The 14,656-nt window shown below is 53.8% G+C and overlaps 1 long non-coding RNA gene across 1 annotated transcript; it reads right to left on the bottom strand.

The window, feature by feature from the left end:
- Positions 1-12,060: 12,060 nt before the first annotated feature.
- Positions 12,061-13,987, bottom strand: LOC306667214. The gene is made up of 3 exons (XR_013765482.1): positions 13,936-13,987; positions 13,647-13,712; positions 12,061-12,298 (listed from the first exon to the last, which is right to left on the bottom strand). It is a non-coding gene; the product is annotated as an uncharacterized lncRNA (long non-coding RNA).
- Between the last annotated feature and the right edge of the window lie 669 nt (positions 13,988-14,656).

The following is a 14,656-nucleotide window of genomic DNA, read 5'->3' as shown; positions in this document are numbered from 1 at the left end:
ACTACCCACAGTGACCCACCTCCTCCAGCCATACCCCACCTGCTACAGCTCCACCCTGAGAGTCCATCCAAACTAAAATGGACTTACTGGGTCACAGCTCTCACAACCCAATCATTTCACCTCCAAACCTTCCCGCATTAACACGGGAGCTTTGCGGGGACACTCATATACAACCCATAACACTTGGGTGGCAGTGGAACCTTTAGGAGCTGGGACCCAGTTGGAAGAGGTGAGTCACTGGGGTGTGCCTTTGGAGACTATATTTTGTCCCTAGACTCCCCCAACCTGCCATCTGCCTCCTGACCACCATGAGGTGAGCAATGGAGTTTCTCTCTGCCACACCCTTCTGCCATGACACCGCAGGCCTGGACACAGAGGAACCAGCTGACCATGGACAGAAACCTATAAAACTGTGAGCCAAAATAAATCTTTCCTCCTTTGCGTTGGTTTTCTCAGGCATTTCATCGTGGTGTTGGAAAGTTGGCTAACACCTCCAGCTTCAGAATTTGTGTCTTAGCTCATTCAATACAACATCGACTGGGTGGTGCCTGAGCAACAGAAGTGCATCTCTCACAGTCCTGGAGGCGGGGAATCCAGGATGGAGGTGAGGCAGCAGCAAACTCGGGGCCTGGGGAGGGCCCACTTCCTGATTCATAGACTCACCATCTTCTGGCTGTGTCCCCACAGGGGAGAAGGGTCCAGGGAACTCTGCGGGGTGTCCTTTAGAAGGACACTAATCCCATGCATGAGGAAGCCCCCATGACCATGACCCCCTCCCCTCCCAAAGGTCCAACTCCCAATGCCATCATTTTGGGTGTGAAAATCTCAACCTATGGATATTAAATTTGAGTCCATTGCAAGATGTCACCGTGGGAGAAATTAGAGCAAAGACCACACAGGATCTGCACTCTTTTTGCCACCCCACGTAATTTATAATTATTTCACAACTGAAAATTTTTTAAAGTATGTAAATACAAATTCTCAAGAAAAGGATAGTAACACTCTGGTTTTCTCTTCCTCTGTTACATGATGCGTTTTCCTGTGAACTATTCCCAAGGGACCCGACGTGATTAAATACGGTGATGGGACAGTTCCCTCACTCTCACTTCCCTTATGTAGGAGTAGCTTCATAACAAAAACGAGTAACACAGCAATTACTATTTCACCAAAAATAACCAAACTGTAGATGGAAAGAGAGAAATGAAGCACTGTTTCTAAACCTGAAGTTTTGTATTAATATATATGATAAATATGATCTATTCATATTTTATAAGAATATCTATAAATTCAAGGGTATACATCGAACTTTAAAAAGGAAGAGGGCTCAGACTGCTCCCGTCCTGACTGTGCCAGTCATGGCATCCGGTGCCTGTACCAGGTTCTGGGTTGCTCGGGGTCTGTCCTTTCTGGCTCCCTTGACAACTCTGCAGAAAAAAAGCAAGGCTCCGTGCCCGCGCCACCGCCAGATGACGCTAGGTGGCGCCGCTGCGCCCGCGCGCCTGTGGTTCCCACCAGAGCCTCAACCCGACCTCCGTGTTGTTTTCAGGATTCCAGCTGCAAGTGCAGCTGGAAGGGCAGAGAAGGATCCGAGGCTGCCGTCTATTCAGACTCTGTTCGCTCCCATCCTTCTCCCTTCCTTTCCAGGAGTCTATTTCTCCTTCTCCAGCCCTTAGAAGACACACTAGTGATGAGTATGTGCTTGTAAATGTGATTCAACCGGCAACGCATATGTGCAAGAGGACCAGGCCACTTTGGGGTTCCCTGCCAGCCTCGTCACTGTGAAAAGTGGGATATAGGCTGTGCCCCCTACCTCGCCAGCTCTGGTGCCCAGCCCAGCCTCCTGCCCTCAAATTTCTAGCAAGAAGCAGGCACCAGTCTCCAAGTTCACATATGTCTCCAGGTTCTGGGGTCTGTGACAAGCTTCAGGTACAGGGAGGGCCTGGAAGCTTCCACAAGTGGTGGACAGCAGCCAGGGTGGAGGATCCTTCGCTTGCCCCTGTGCCAGGCAGGCACCTGCAACCTCTCCATCATGCCATGGAGGCTCCCTGGACTCAAGGAGGGGAGACGCTGTAGCACCCCCTCCTGCCAACTGCATCCCTTGCTTCAGGGAGCTCCTTCATGCTCAGATAGGCTGGAGTTGGCAAGGGAGCCATCCCCTGCCCCAAATGGCATGGGAGCTGAGCACACAACACCAGATGCCAACCAGACGAGATTGACAACAGTCCGTTAGTCACATAGACTCACAGCCCCAGGGGACAAACACATGGGAGGTGCACTTGGGAGCAGAGTGAACCAGCAGGGCTGTGGGAGGCAGGCTGTGTAGTGATAAGAGAGCGGGGTTCCCCGGTTGCCACGGGAGGATGCCGTGGGCTCGTTTGAATAATTGCACAGATGGGCAGGTAAGTAAAATCTGCTAGGCTGCTTTGTCGGGTTTTTTGGTTTTGTGTTTTGGGGGGTGTTTTGTTTTGTTTTGTTTTGTTTTGTGCTACTGGGGATTGAACCCAGGGGCACTCAACCACTGAGCCACATCCCAGCCCTATTTTGTATTTTATTTAGAGACAGGGTCTCACTGAGTTGCTTAGCGCCTAGCTTTTGCTGAGGCTGGTTTTGAACTCCCGATTCTCCTGCCTCAGCCCCCGAGCCACTGGGATTCCAGGCAAGCACCCCTCACCCGGCAAGGCTGTTCTGATGGACCAGGGAACTCAATGGATGGGGACCCTCCTCTGCTGGGTGGAGGACACACATGGAGACAGCAGGGCTTCTGGTCCTGCACCTCTCAAAAATGACGAGGAAGCACATGAAACTTCGGGCCTTCCGACACTTAAGGGTACCATGTACTTGATGTTTCCAGCTTTGGGTTGCAAAAAAAAAAATCCTTAGATGCTGAAGTTTCCATTCACTAATACATGGCTGTTTCTCATTCTTCTTCTCCCTAACCGTGAGAATTCAGGAATCCATTTAGGCTTAGGCTTGTGGTCAAGCCTAAATCTGTTCAATTGCTTCTTGGCTACAAATTCTTCCTGCAGTGGGCTGACCTGCTGGGCCGCTCAGAGCCAGATTAACTCCCTTCTTCTTTCCCTTTATTCTCTCCTTCTTTCTTTCTTTTTTCTCTTTCCCCAGTTCATTGAAGAGAAGAGGACACAGGGAGAGGCAGGCAAGCAAAAATGGCCATGTGAAGATAGAGGCCACGGCTGGACCTCTGGAATACCTGGTCCTGCGGGGGCTCAAGACACTTCGAGGAGGCCCCTGCCTCCTGGGTCTGGAACTTCTGGTCTCCCGAACTGTGAGTGTAAACTCCTATCGTTTCCAGGCACCTGGCCTGAGCACTTCGGGATGTTGGCCACAGGAGTCTAATGCAATAACCCTGCCAAGAGAGCAGCCTTGCAGGAGAGGGAAGCCACTCAGTTCAGAGGCTATGGGGGGACGGCACGGGGCAGGTGTCCAGGTCGTCGGGGCAGGTGCAGTTCCAGATGCCGTGACAGCCAGAGGAGTCCCCACCTGTGCACAGCAGCAGAGCTGGCGCTTGGCCAAGGGCCAGTGTGAGCCAGGACAGTCACCTCAGCAGATGAATTTCCCTCCAAACCCCCCTCCAGCCCATGCCAGCCCCGGGGCATTGGCAGGTGCAGGAAAGAAGGGGACAACACAACCAGCCCCTCCCCAGGCAAGGCCCTTGGGACTGGGATCAGTCCGGATTGGGCAGGAGGGAAAACTTTGAACTTGATGTCAGGTGAGAGTTGTAAATGAATTTGACAGCCCATTTCATAACCAAACATAGTCAAAAAGCTAGGTGGGATCTGCTCAGGAACCATGAGACACAGGTGTGGGGAAACAGGAAACGCAGAGACCCAGGACTTCAGGGAGGAAGGACCCAAGAGGCAAACAGCAGCCAGAACTTCAGAGTCAGCAGCTCCAGGAGACACTTGCAGCCCAGGAGCAGATCAGAGACAGAAGGAGGAAGAGTTGTTCTCCAACACACAACCCTGCAGCTGTGCCTCACCAGGGACAGGGACAATTCCCCTGGGACAGAAATGCAGGCGGGCATCCCTCCCCATGCCAGGCTAGGGAGCAAAGGCACAGGAGGCTGGGAGCTGGGCTCTGAGAGGCAAGAGACTCCTCTCCCCACCCCAACCTTCCTCGCAGGCGCCCACAGAGCCCCAGCAAGACAGTGGAGAAGGAAGGAAGCAAACAAGGATTTACCACCTGCCCACCTGTCTGCCTCCCGCCCCACTCACTTCCTCCCCATGTAAAACAGAATGTGATTTTGTTTGTGGGTCCTGGGCTGCCAGGTGGAGATGCAAATGGAACAAGCTTAGAGAGGACTATATTGTTTTACCTAAGGAAGAGAAAGCCAGAAAAATGTGGAGACAGTGAGCCTGTTGCTTAGAGGCCTTTCAGGGAGGGACAGGGAGGATGCTACCTAGGCCTCCTTGCCTGGCCTCCATCCAGATGATGCAGAAAACCTTACTCCGTCAATAGGGACCAGGGTTTCTTTAAGAACCTCTCTGGGGCTGGGGATGTGGCTCAGGGGTGGAATGCTTGCCTAGCGTGTGCAAGCCCCTGGGTTCCACCCCAGCACTGAAGAAGAGGGGAAAAAACTTCCTAAGAATTTTGTCATTTGAGCACAAAAAAGATAAAGAATCTCAGAGCAGCGGTTTCTGGCTTGCCTGGGTTCTAATCCAAGGAAGCGGGGCTCTGAACCCTGCTCGGAGCTTTGCGTAGGGGTACCCCTGGGGTCAAGGGCCTGGGCCTGGCCAGCCCTGCCAATCCATGTGGCAGGAGTCTGCACAAGTCACATGATCTCTGATACCCAGTTTATCCAGCTGGAAAAGACTCTTAAGTCCCTTCCTTTCAGACCTGATGCCTCATCTGGAGCCGGGTGGCTCACCTGCCCCAAATCTCAATTCATCTGCCAGCTCCACCTTCTCCACAGCTGCCCGCCCACCCACCCACAGCCCTGGGACCCGTCTGTCTGTCCTGTGACCACCCTCCATGGGGCCAGGCCCAAATGACACCACTCCCCATGGAACACGAGTCTCCTTTACACCCACCGTGGAATGGCAGGACACAGGCACCCCAGCCACCCGCCCCCCACTTCCACAGCCTCTCGGGACTTCTGTTAAGCTGTCTTCTTGGTCTCCACAACTTCACTTCTCCCCAAAAGCTTCCGCTATCTTGCCTTTGTGACTCAGGGCCATACTTACTGCACAGGTCGTGTTGACACACGGTCAGGGCCGAAAGGGCCCCAAAATCCAGGTTTGTGTAGAAAACAGTCCTGAGAGAGGAGACATCTTGTGCTGCACAGGGTGGCCTGTCTGGGCACAAACCCATGCACCCTGCTCCAGAGGCACCCACAAATCTCTGGAATTTCTAAAACTTGAAGACTGATTTTTGCAACTGGGCCTCTACTTTCTACATTGTTGGCCGTTTCAAGTTTGTGCCCAAGGTCAGCAGAAGGGAGTATTAATAAGCTCTGTCACATAAAACCACTTCGCCCACGGCTCCAACTACTGCAAATCCATTCTTTGCCAGCTGCTGCCAGGTTAGGCTCCCTTGGTGTTAATTTCCTGCTCAGCAAAGCAGTGAGTCATCTCCCTCCCTCCTCTCCAGCTTTAACTATTGCTCTGAGACCAGAGTCTGCCGAAGAGAGGTCACATGGAGCCTTTATTTAGTACCAAAGTTCTCAGCCTGGGCAGGAGGGGAAGGGCTGCCAGCTCAGCTCATTAGAAGCCCCACTTGATCCCAGAGCACAGCAGTGCTGACAAGTTCAGCACAGTCCGGAATTCCTGGAGCTCTTCTCAAAGTCCCCTGACATTCAGAACACTGGGGACTCAGCTTGTGGCTGGCTGCAGGATGCACAGGGGCCGAGGTGCCCATGGCTGGTAAAGCCCATGCCCAGTGCTTTGCTCCACGGTGGCGGTGCTGTCTGCTGTGCGACCACCAGGTGGCGCACAACACCCCGGTAGTCGGCACCGCCAGGCAAGGGCTCGGGCGTGGGTCATCCCACAGCGATGAACACCGCAGACTGGAAACGCGCCCAGGTATGAGGCTATTGCTTGACCAGAATCGTAATGGCTTCATCTGGACCAAGTTCAGCAGAATGTCGCGGAATGAGATACTAGCAGTGGCTTCCATGAGACGTAAGATGCAAGCCCGGCTGGTCAGGGGCTCCATGAGTGTGTTCAGGAAGCAGCCTCCACCTAGGATGAACCCTCAGCCTCCAAGTCCAAGGTGACTCTAGTGCTCTGGCCATCGAGTAGAGGCTGTATGATGGAGGAGAGGACAGAGAATTCCCCAGAATTCACAGACATCACTGCTACCTACAACCTGCTGACCAAATCCCAGCCATGCACGGAGGCTTGGAGGCTGGAGTCCTCTACCTGAGCATGGCTACCCTAAGTAATCTCAGGGTTTGGTTTGAACGAAGAAGGTGAGAATGGACATCTGAACCTAACTAGCAAAGTCGGTCCCAGAGTTACACATGCCCCTGAAATTTCTCAGTGCCAACAGCACCTACTTTCCAGCCCTTAGGAACCATGGTGACAGTTGATGCCACTCCCAGATATGTGCCCCATGCCCAGACTCTCCTCCTGTGCCCCAGGACCTGCATCTCTATCCGAACATCCAGCAAGACTCTCACATCCAGCCTGTCCCAGCTGGCGGGTCACCTCCCTCCCCTTCCCATAGGCCAGCCCATGCCCCTGTGCCTCAGCCCAGCCTGAGGGTGCCAGCACTGTGGTCAGACAAGTCCAGAGGTGAGATGGAAGCAGCAGGAAAGCGCTGTGGGTGGGGCCTCCACAGGCGCATTGGACCAATAGGACAGAATCGCCAGGGCAGCCAGACTCAGAGGTCTCAGGACACGCAAAGCCCTGGGGTGCAAAGGCCTCAAGAACCGGGAAGCCCTCCTGGGCACCCCACTCCCCCAGCCGCTCCATCTCTGTGCCCTCTACACCCCACCTTCTTTCTTGGTGGGGGGGAGGCTTAATACCCTTAACCTTTTAGGAGCTAATATCGCCCTATAGGAAGCTTTAAGACAGGAGGCGTGAAGAACAAAGCCTCGCACCATCACAAGCAGTGTGCAACTGGACGTGTCCTCCCCGCGTGTGCTGTGACACCACGCCAGTCCCGTGACTGGGGTCAGGTCGGGTGGTGAGTAGCTCACCTTTTCACACATTGAAAATATTTGCCAATGTAAATCCCAAAACCACCGTTAGAAAGTGTCCCCCTGCCCTAGAGCCTGCCTTCTGAATGTCCTCAAGTCCACCCATCTTCCCTTTCCCCTCAGTCACCTCCGGCTCATCACCTCAGGCCTGGAGTGTGCCCTTTGCCACCCCACCCCGTCATCAGACCTGCCCCAACTTTGCTTCAAGAGGGATCAAACCATGCTACCCTCCTGATTAAAGCCTCAATGTCTCCCCACTGTCCTCTGTAAAAAATCCAGGTTCCTTACCAAGATTCAACAAGACCTTCACCTCATACACTCCCGAAAACAGTGTTCAGTGGGTGCTTGGCTCACATGCGCAGAGCAAGCAGCAACTTCTTCAGTCCTCTAGGTAAGTCCCCCAGGTAGTGAGCGAAAGTTTGGGTTATTATTCAGCAAACAGCCGCACTCCTCAGGCCTACGCCTCCCCCGCTACACAAACGTGACCCGTGACGTGCTTTGGATGCTGGAATGTGAGGGACGGAATTCACGCAGAAGCATCCGATGCACTTGCATGCCTGCCTCCTCCATTACTCCCCGAAACCCAGGGCGAGACGCGCTTCCTCCAGAGAAGGGAAGCACAGTTCAAACGGGCCACCAAGGTCAGTCCTGCGGCGGCAGCCAAACTGCAGTCATCTGAGACCCGGGCATGACCATGGAGGTGGCTTCCACCGTGTGAGGGCTGGCTGAGGGCAGCGTGGGCGCGACAGAGCTGACTCACGCAGGCAGACATCGTTCTCCCCATTTCCCAGCCACCCCAGAACTCACGTCCACCTCGGGGCCTTTGCGCGTCCTGACACCTCTGAGTCTGCCTGGCCGGCCTTCGTGGTGGGTGATTCTCCCGTGTGTCCACACTACACTCCCCACAGAGGCCTTGGATATGGAGCCCCACCCTCGACTTGGCCCTGCTCTCTTCCGCCTCACCTTCGGGAATCTCCTGATCAGCTCACTCCTTCTCAGTCTGTGTCTGTCCCACCCAAGCTGAACTAAGGGGGCTGTGGCCACCCTGTGAGCCCGCTGGTCTCACCGCTGGCCATGCTGTTTCCATTGCCTCCTTACCTGTCTGCTGCCATCAACTGGAAGCCCCGATGTCATTTCTGCAGGCCCAGGGCCTCCAGGGAGCCTGGCACAGAGTGGGCTCAGGAGATGCTGACTCCTGGCCCGCTCGGATGTCTCCTCCGGATGGAGGGGACTCGAACCTGCTCCTGCTCCTGCAGGCAGGGGAGGGTCTCCAGGTTTAGGGACACTTCCCCAGAGGTCAGACAACCTGGTTCTCCAGGCAGGAGCAAGAACCCAGCAGGTCCCAGAGCCAGATCCACAATCCATGACGTCGCTGCCACTGCAGCAGCAAGTCCCCGCTGGGGCCAGCTCTGTGCCTTTGCAGCCGGCCCACGCTGCACACAGCCCCAGTCACACTTACAGCCCACCAGTCCTGGCCCAGCAGCCACCCCTCTTCCTTCACGAGGTCTGGGCCCTGGGGTTCCGCTGACATTTATGGTGCATCCGCGACATGCCAGCTCTGCAGCACTCTGCAGAGAGGTGTGATGGAGGCCCTGGCCCTGGCACACACTTGACTTAGCAGGAAGCACTGACTCATGAGGAGGTGGCTGAAAGGTGGCGCAAATGCAGACAGTCCCTTGGGGGCCTGGGGCTGGGAGGGAGGCCGAAGCCTCGCAGATGCATCAGAGGAGTCGGCTGGGAAGCTGGGGCGGGGGCAGGGGACCCTGACAGAGGGCAGGAAGGGTCCTGTTCTGTGCCTGCAGCGGTCCAGAGCAACTGGAGCAGGCTGGGCTGGGACACCAAGCCAGCTCAACCCAGGGGCCTGGCGGCCGATGGGCCCTCCACTGGGCGGTGGGAATGGGGGCTGGGAGTGTACCAGCTCACCGTGGTGACAGTAGGGAGGACAGGTCGGCAGGGACAAGAACACTGGAGGCAGAGAGACTACATAGAAGGCCAAAACACCTATGTCAGAAACTAAATCAGAGCCAGGGAGGAGGGCTAGAGAGAAAAGGCATGTTCAAGAATGATCCAGGAAGCCAGGCCCAGGAGTAATCCCAGGAGCTCGGGAGGCTAAGGCAGGAGGATCGCACGTTCGAGGCCAGCCTGGGCAACTTAGTGAGACCCTGTCTCAAAATAAAAACTGAAGGGGGCTGAGGGCATAGCTCACTGGTAAAACACCTCTGGGTTCATTCCCCAGTACCCAAAAAGAAAAAGAATGATCCAGGAGGTCACATACTAGGGGCAAAGAATCCAGGCTGCAAGGGGAAGAGGCTTCTGGTTTGGAAGCACCACCCAAGTACAAGGAGGAGGGGGAGAGCAGCCCCGGGGGAGGGGCACTTTGGACTGTTGGGGACATATGGAAGGTTGAGGCCCAAGGGCAGGAAGCACACCTGCTGGCTGGGACTAGGGGGCAGGGCCTGTGCGCAGGCCTGGGGCAGAGGAAGCAGCTGGGAAGTCTGAGACTGAGACAAAATGAAAAGGACAGGAGAGAAGGGGAAGGAGAGAGACAGAGGGACAGAAGGACAGAGAGACAGGGACAGACCGCTTGAGGCAGGGAGGGGGGCTGCTGAGGCCTCCTTGCTGGAGCCTGGTTTCTTCGCTCCTCTTCACCCCAATCTGTCATTTTGCTACTCGGGGGCTTATTAAGAACCCAACCTAAGGAGAAGGAGCTTGGAGAAGATCCCTGGGGACGGCTCCGTGAAGGAAGGTCGAACTACCAGACCCTGCTGGAGGGCCAGGGTCCTGGGGCGGCTGCAGGAGAAGCTGTCCCTGCACCCACCCTCCTGCCCAAGCTACTTGGCCACCTGCCCTCCGAGCAGGAGCCGTCCCCACTTCCCAGGCCTCCAAGGCCACTGCCAGTCCCCGCCCAGCAGAGGGTGGATCTCCATCCCAGGATACCGGGTGTCAGGACCGTGGGCGGCAGAGCCCTGGTGGAGTCCGTAAGAACACGTGCGTGTGACAGGCGCCCACAGTGCTCCCTCCCTACTGCTGACGTCCCGTGTCCCCGCCCCTCTCGTCCGTGTGTCTTTCCTCCTCCTCCACCTCTCTGTCCCCTGTGTCTCTCTCCTTCGCCCCCTGCCTCTGCCTCGCCTTCTGCCGCCCTCTGAGCTGGGGCTCCCCTGCTCCTTCCCGGCCGGTCGCCCCTGCTGTGCTCTGGACTCTGTGCCTTCTCACACTTGCCACCTTTTTATCCGCCATGGTACTTCAGGTCCCCGTGGCTACTTACACACAGAGGTCAGCAAACACCATCCCAACCGCACAGGCCCACAGGACACCCTGTGCCTACCAAAGCAGCCAGGGACCAGCAGCCCTGGCCAACCGAGTCGTGCCGAGCTTGTCGTTTCCACACACTGTTCCAAAGATCTATGGAAACCATCACGCACCCAGAGAAAAACTGAACAGGAAAATATAAAGGAGATGAATCACCTGTGATCCCCCATTTTGACCTCACTGTCTCCCATGTTTTCTTTCATGCATTATAAATCAAGTTGAAATAAACGTGGACTTGGCCTCATGCAGCTCTCCCTCAGCTTCTTGTCAAGAGCATTTTGTGTGTCCTGAAACTGCTTGTGACGCATGGATGGCGGGTCTTTGGTGGATGACTGATTCAGTAGTTGTCACTCTGCTACCTGCTGTTGGGTGGGTTGTTCCACTTGACAACCCCCATGCGGCTCTCCCAGGAACTGTCATCTCCCCCACCCCCAGGAGAACTGAGGAGCTTGTTGCTAGTAAGCAGCACATCCAATTTTAAACCCAAGACGCCCTGACTCAGAGCCAAGGTTCTCTCCATGCCACGCCCGTCCTTGCTTCATATGCCACAGGAGTGCCAGTGGTGTCTGTGCAGAGGCAGGGGACATCACTCTCCACCTGCCCGAAGCTTGCCCTCCAGGTCAGTGAAGGACACGCTCCATGAGGAGGGGCATCCTTGTGGTAAAGAGCCGGTCTTCAGGTTGCAGCACGGTGCCCATGGCTGAAGCGCACCTGTGCCCTGTGGGTTGGGTGGGGATGGGCAGCCCATTGTGGCACAAAGAGCCACAGAATAACTCAGAACATGAGAACATGAATGGAACCATCTCAACTTGTAAAGACAGTTCACCAAAAACCTCCAGCACCCATCACACCTAATGAAGAAACTTTAGATCCGATTAGGAATGGGATAAGATGCCCATTAGCACTGCTGTTACGTAACAAAGAACCAGAGGTCACAGCCAAAGCTCTCCAACAAGAAGAAGAAAGAAGCTGGAGCGCACACCTGAAATCCCAGTGGCTCAGGAGCCCCAGGAAGGAGGGTCAAGAGTCCAAAGCCAGCCTCAGCAACTTAGCAAGACCCTAAGCAATTCAATGAGACCCTGTCTCTAAATAAAATCAGGCTGGGGATGTAGCTCAGTGGTTAAGTGCCCCTGGGTCCAATCCCGGGAAGAAGGAGAAGAAGGAGAAGGAAAAGAAAAAGAAACGAAAAAGAAATAAGGAGCATAGAATTTAGGAAAAAAATCAATTTGAACGATAAGAGGTTGCCCGATGGATGTAAGACCAACTTGCAAAGGTCAATAACCTGTGCTCTGTACCACCATGACCACCCATGGTACATAATCAAGGAGAAGTATGTCACTCACAACATCAACAAAAATTAAAACAGTGCTGATCCGGCAAGAAGAAAACGTTACCTTCCACTGAAGGAGATAAAGGAGATCGAGTGAGTGGAATAATCTGTTGTTGGTGGAACGACTTTAAAAAAAAATCAACTCCAACCAAGTAGTGTCACCATTGGCATCATCATCAAATTCCAACTGCACTTTTTTGGGAACTTTATAAATTTATTTTAAAATTTATAAGGAATAATAAAAGTTCCCAAATTAGTAAGGTAATTTTTTAAAAGAAGAGCAAAGAAGAATTTGCCTTCTCAGATTGAAGATATACTCCAAAGCCATTGTGATAAGAAAGTTAGGTGCTGGCACCATGAACCAAAGTGAACTCCGGTGCAGACCCAGCTCTGGCCAGAACTTGGTGAGGACAGAGAAGCCACCGCATGTCTGTACAGAAGGAAGAACTCGTTCAGCAGGTGGTTGTTGGGGGAACACTTCTTCCAGGTGAGTTATAGATCTACATGTAAAAGACAAAAGTATTAAGCCACTAAAAAATGCATGGTATATATTTGATGCCTGAGGATGAATTCAGGGAAGAATTCAGGGAGGAAGTCCTAAATAAGACTTCAGAGGTTCAGACTATAAGCCAAAAATTGATGATTTCGCTATATGAAAATTATGAGTTTTCTGTTCAAAGGACACCATAGACAGAGCCGACATACTGAAACCTGATGGGAAAAGACATTTACACCACTGAAAACAGACCAGGCATTAATAAAATCAAAAATGAAAATCACAGTGACACAGTTCCTAATCCCATCAGTATGGAAAACCTAGACAAGTACATGTGACAGGCACCTGTCATTTGTGGCTACCAAAATCTTCTGAGCACCTCTTCACCGTGGCCGCGGTTCCAGTGTGGCTTGTCCCCCTGAAATGAGGTCTGCTAGCCAGTGAGGCGGTAGTGGGAGGCGGGCCTTTGGGGGCGCTGCTCAGGAGGATGCCTTTCTCCTGGCTGGGCTGACTCCTGCCGTTTTGAGTTCTTGCTCTCCAGGGACCCAATTAGCCACCCAGAGGGCGGGTTTCCACCCAGCGAGGTGGCACTGCCCCTCTTGCACGTCTCCCTCACATACACCCGCTTCCCCTCCACTTCTCCCATCAGTGAAGCAGTAGGAGGCCCTCGCAGGAAGCCTGGCTTCCGTCAAAATGCCTCTATTCTTCTTTGTTCCTTTGTTTTCGGTACTGGGGATTGACCCCAGCAACACTCTAGCACTGAGCTATAGCCCCCCATCCCTTTTTTGTGACAGGGTCTCACCAAGTTGCCCCAGCTGACCTCAAATTCACAATCCTCCTCAGCCTCCCAAATAGCTGGGATTACAAGTGTGCTCCACTGTACCTGGAATTACCTCTTTTCTTTACAAATCACTGGGCCTCAGGCATTACATTTTAGCAACAGAAAATAGACTAAGACAACAGTGTAACTATTTCCTTCCCACAGGGTCGGGCAGTGGGGAGCCTATTCCTAGTCTCACTTGTGGTCAAGGGATGGACATGGCATTTAGATTCTGCTCACCACATACGCTCTCATGTCACCTCCACTTAGACCTGAGTTATCGGGGGGACTGGAGAGGTGTGGAGCTTCTGTAGCAGGTGGTGGCAGAAGTACAATTTCAGACCCAGCAGCTGCAGGGGTGGCTTCCTGCTTCAGAGTCACCTGGCCACAGTGGAGGCCAGCAGCTCTGCAGCATGATGTGGGTGGGTCTTCCGGGAAGTTCCCCCAGGTCTGTTTCTGTAATCTACCTAATCCCCTGAGGAAATCCCGTCCTCTCCTTAAGCCAGGTGGGGGGGATTCTGCGACGACCAACCTCCACCAGATCACTCTCCCAGGTGTTAAGGAGGAGCCCTTCATTCAACAAGCATCTGCCACATACCTGTAAGTAAAGAAGTCCTCACTCAGATCCTGTCTTAGTCTTTCGAAGGCAGACAACAAAGAAATAAATATAGCAAGTGAATAGAGAGAAGATTGATATAAAGATATAGACAACGATTTGGAAATTGATCAGATACAACAAAGATTTAGATTTCGATATGCCACGTGGTGGTAGAACATATGGAGAAAAATTTAAAAGGTGAGCAGATAGGTTGGTACTCTACCTAGATGTGCCCCAAAGTCTGACCACAAGCCCTCTGAGCAGAGATGTCTGGACAAAGGCATCCCTGCTGTGTGAAGTCCCGAGGGGAGGGAAGGTGACAGACGGAAGGAGAGGGGCTCCATGCACAGGAGTGCACACTGTCACAACCCCTCGCACATGTGCACGCATGTACTCGCACACTCACACCATCTGCACCGGGTTTGAGAACCACTTTCACATAGCTGCCTTAGAGACTTCTGCAAGCGACCAAGCTCTTCAAACTGGAGGGCGACGGAGACTCAAAACATCAGGGAAATCTCGGGGAGGCTGGGTATAGCAACCCGGGGCAGGGGAAGGGAAAAGTCCACAAAGGGGACCCAGGAAGAGTAGTCAGGACAAAAGAGGAGGGAGGGAGGGGATGTCACCCTGGAAGTCCAAGTGGGCACTAATTGTGTCACAGAGTTGGAAAGGAGGGAGCGGCTGGCAATGTCAAAGCTGGAGAGAGCACGTGCCAGTGAGAAAGGCATTAAGTCGACAAACCCCAGGGTGAGGGGCTGGAGACCGCGTGTCTCCAGAGCATGCAGGGCCCAGTGGGGCTGAGTGGAGACCCCTGCTGACTCGTGCTGAGCAGGCCTCCCATGGCGAGGGATGCTTCAAGGAGAAACGGGATTCCTGACATTTCCAAAGGGACCAAGTGCACTGGACCAGAGGATAAGGGAAGTCTGGAATCGACCCCTTTGTCC

The sequence above is a fragment of the Sciurus vulgaris genome, assembly GCF_902686455.1.
Source record: "Sciurus vulgaris genome assembly, chromosome: 8".
Classification (NCBI taxonomy): Eukaryota; Metazoa; Chordata; class Mammalia; order Rodentia; family Sciuridae; genus Sciurus; species Sciurus vulgaris.
This window is presented reverse-complemented; position numbering and strand designations above follow the sequence as displayed.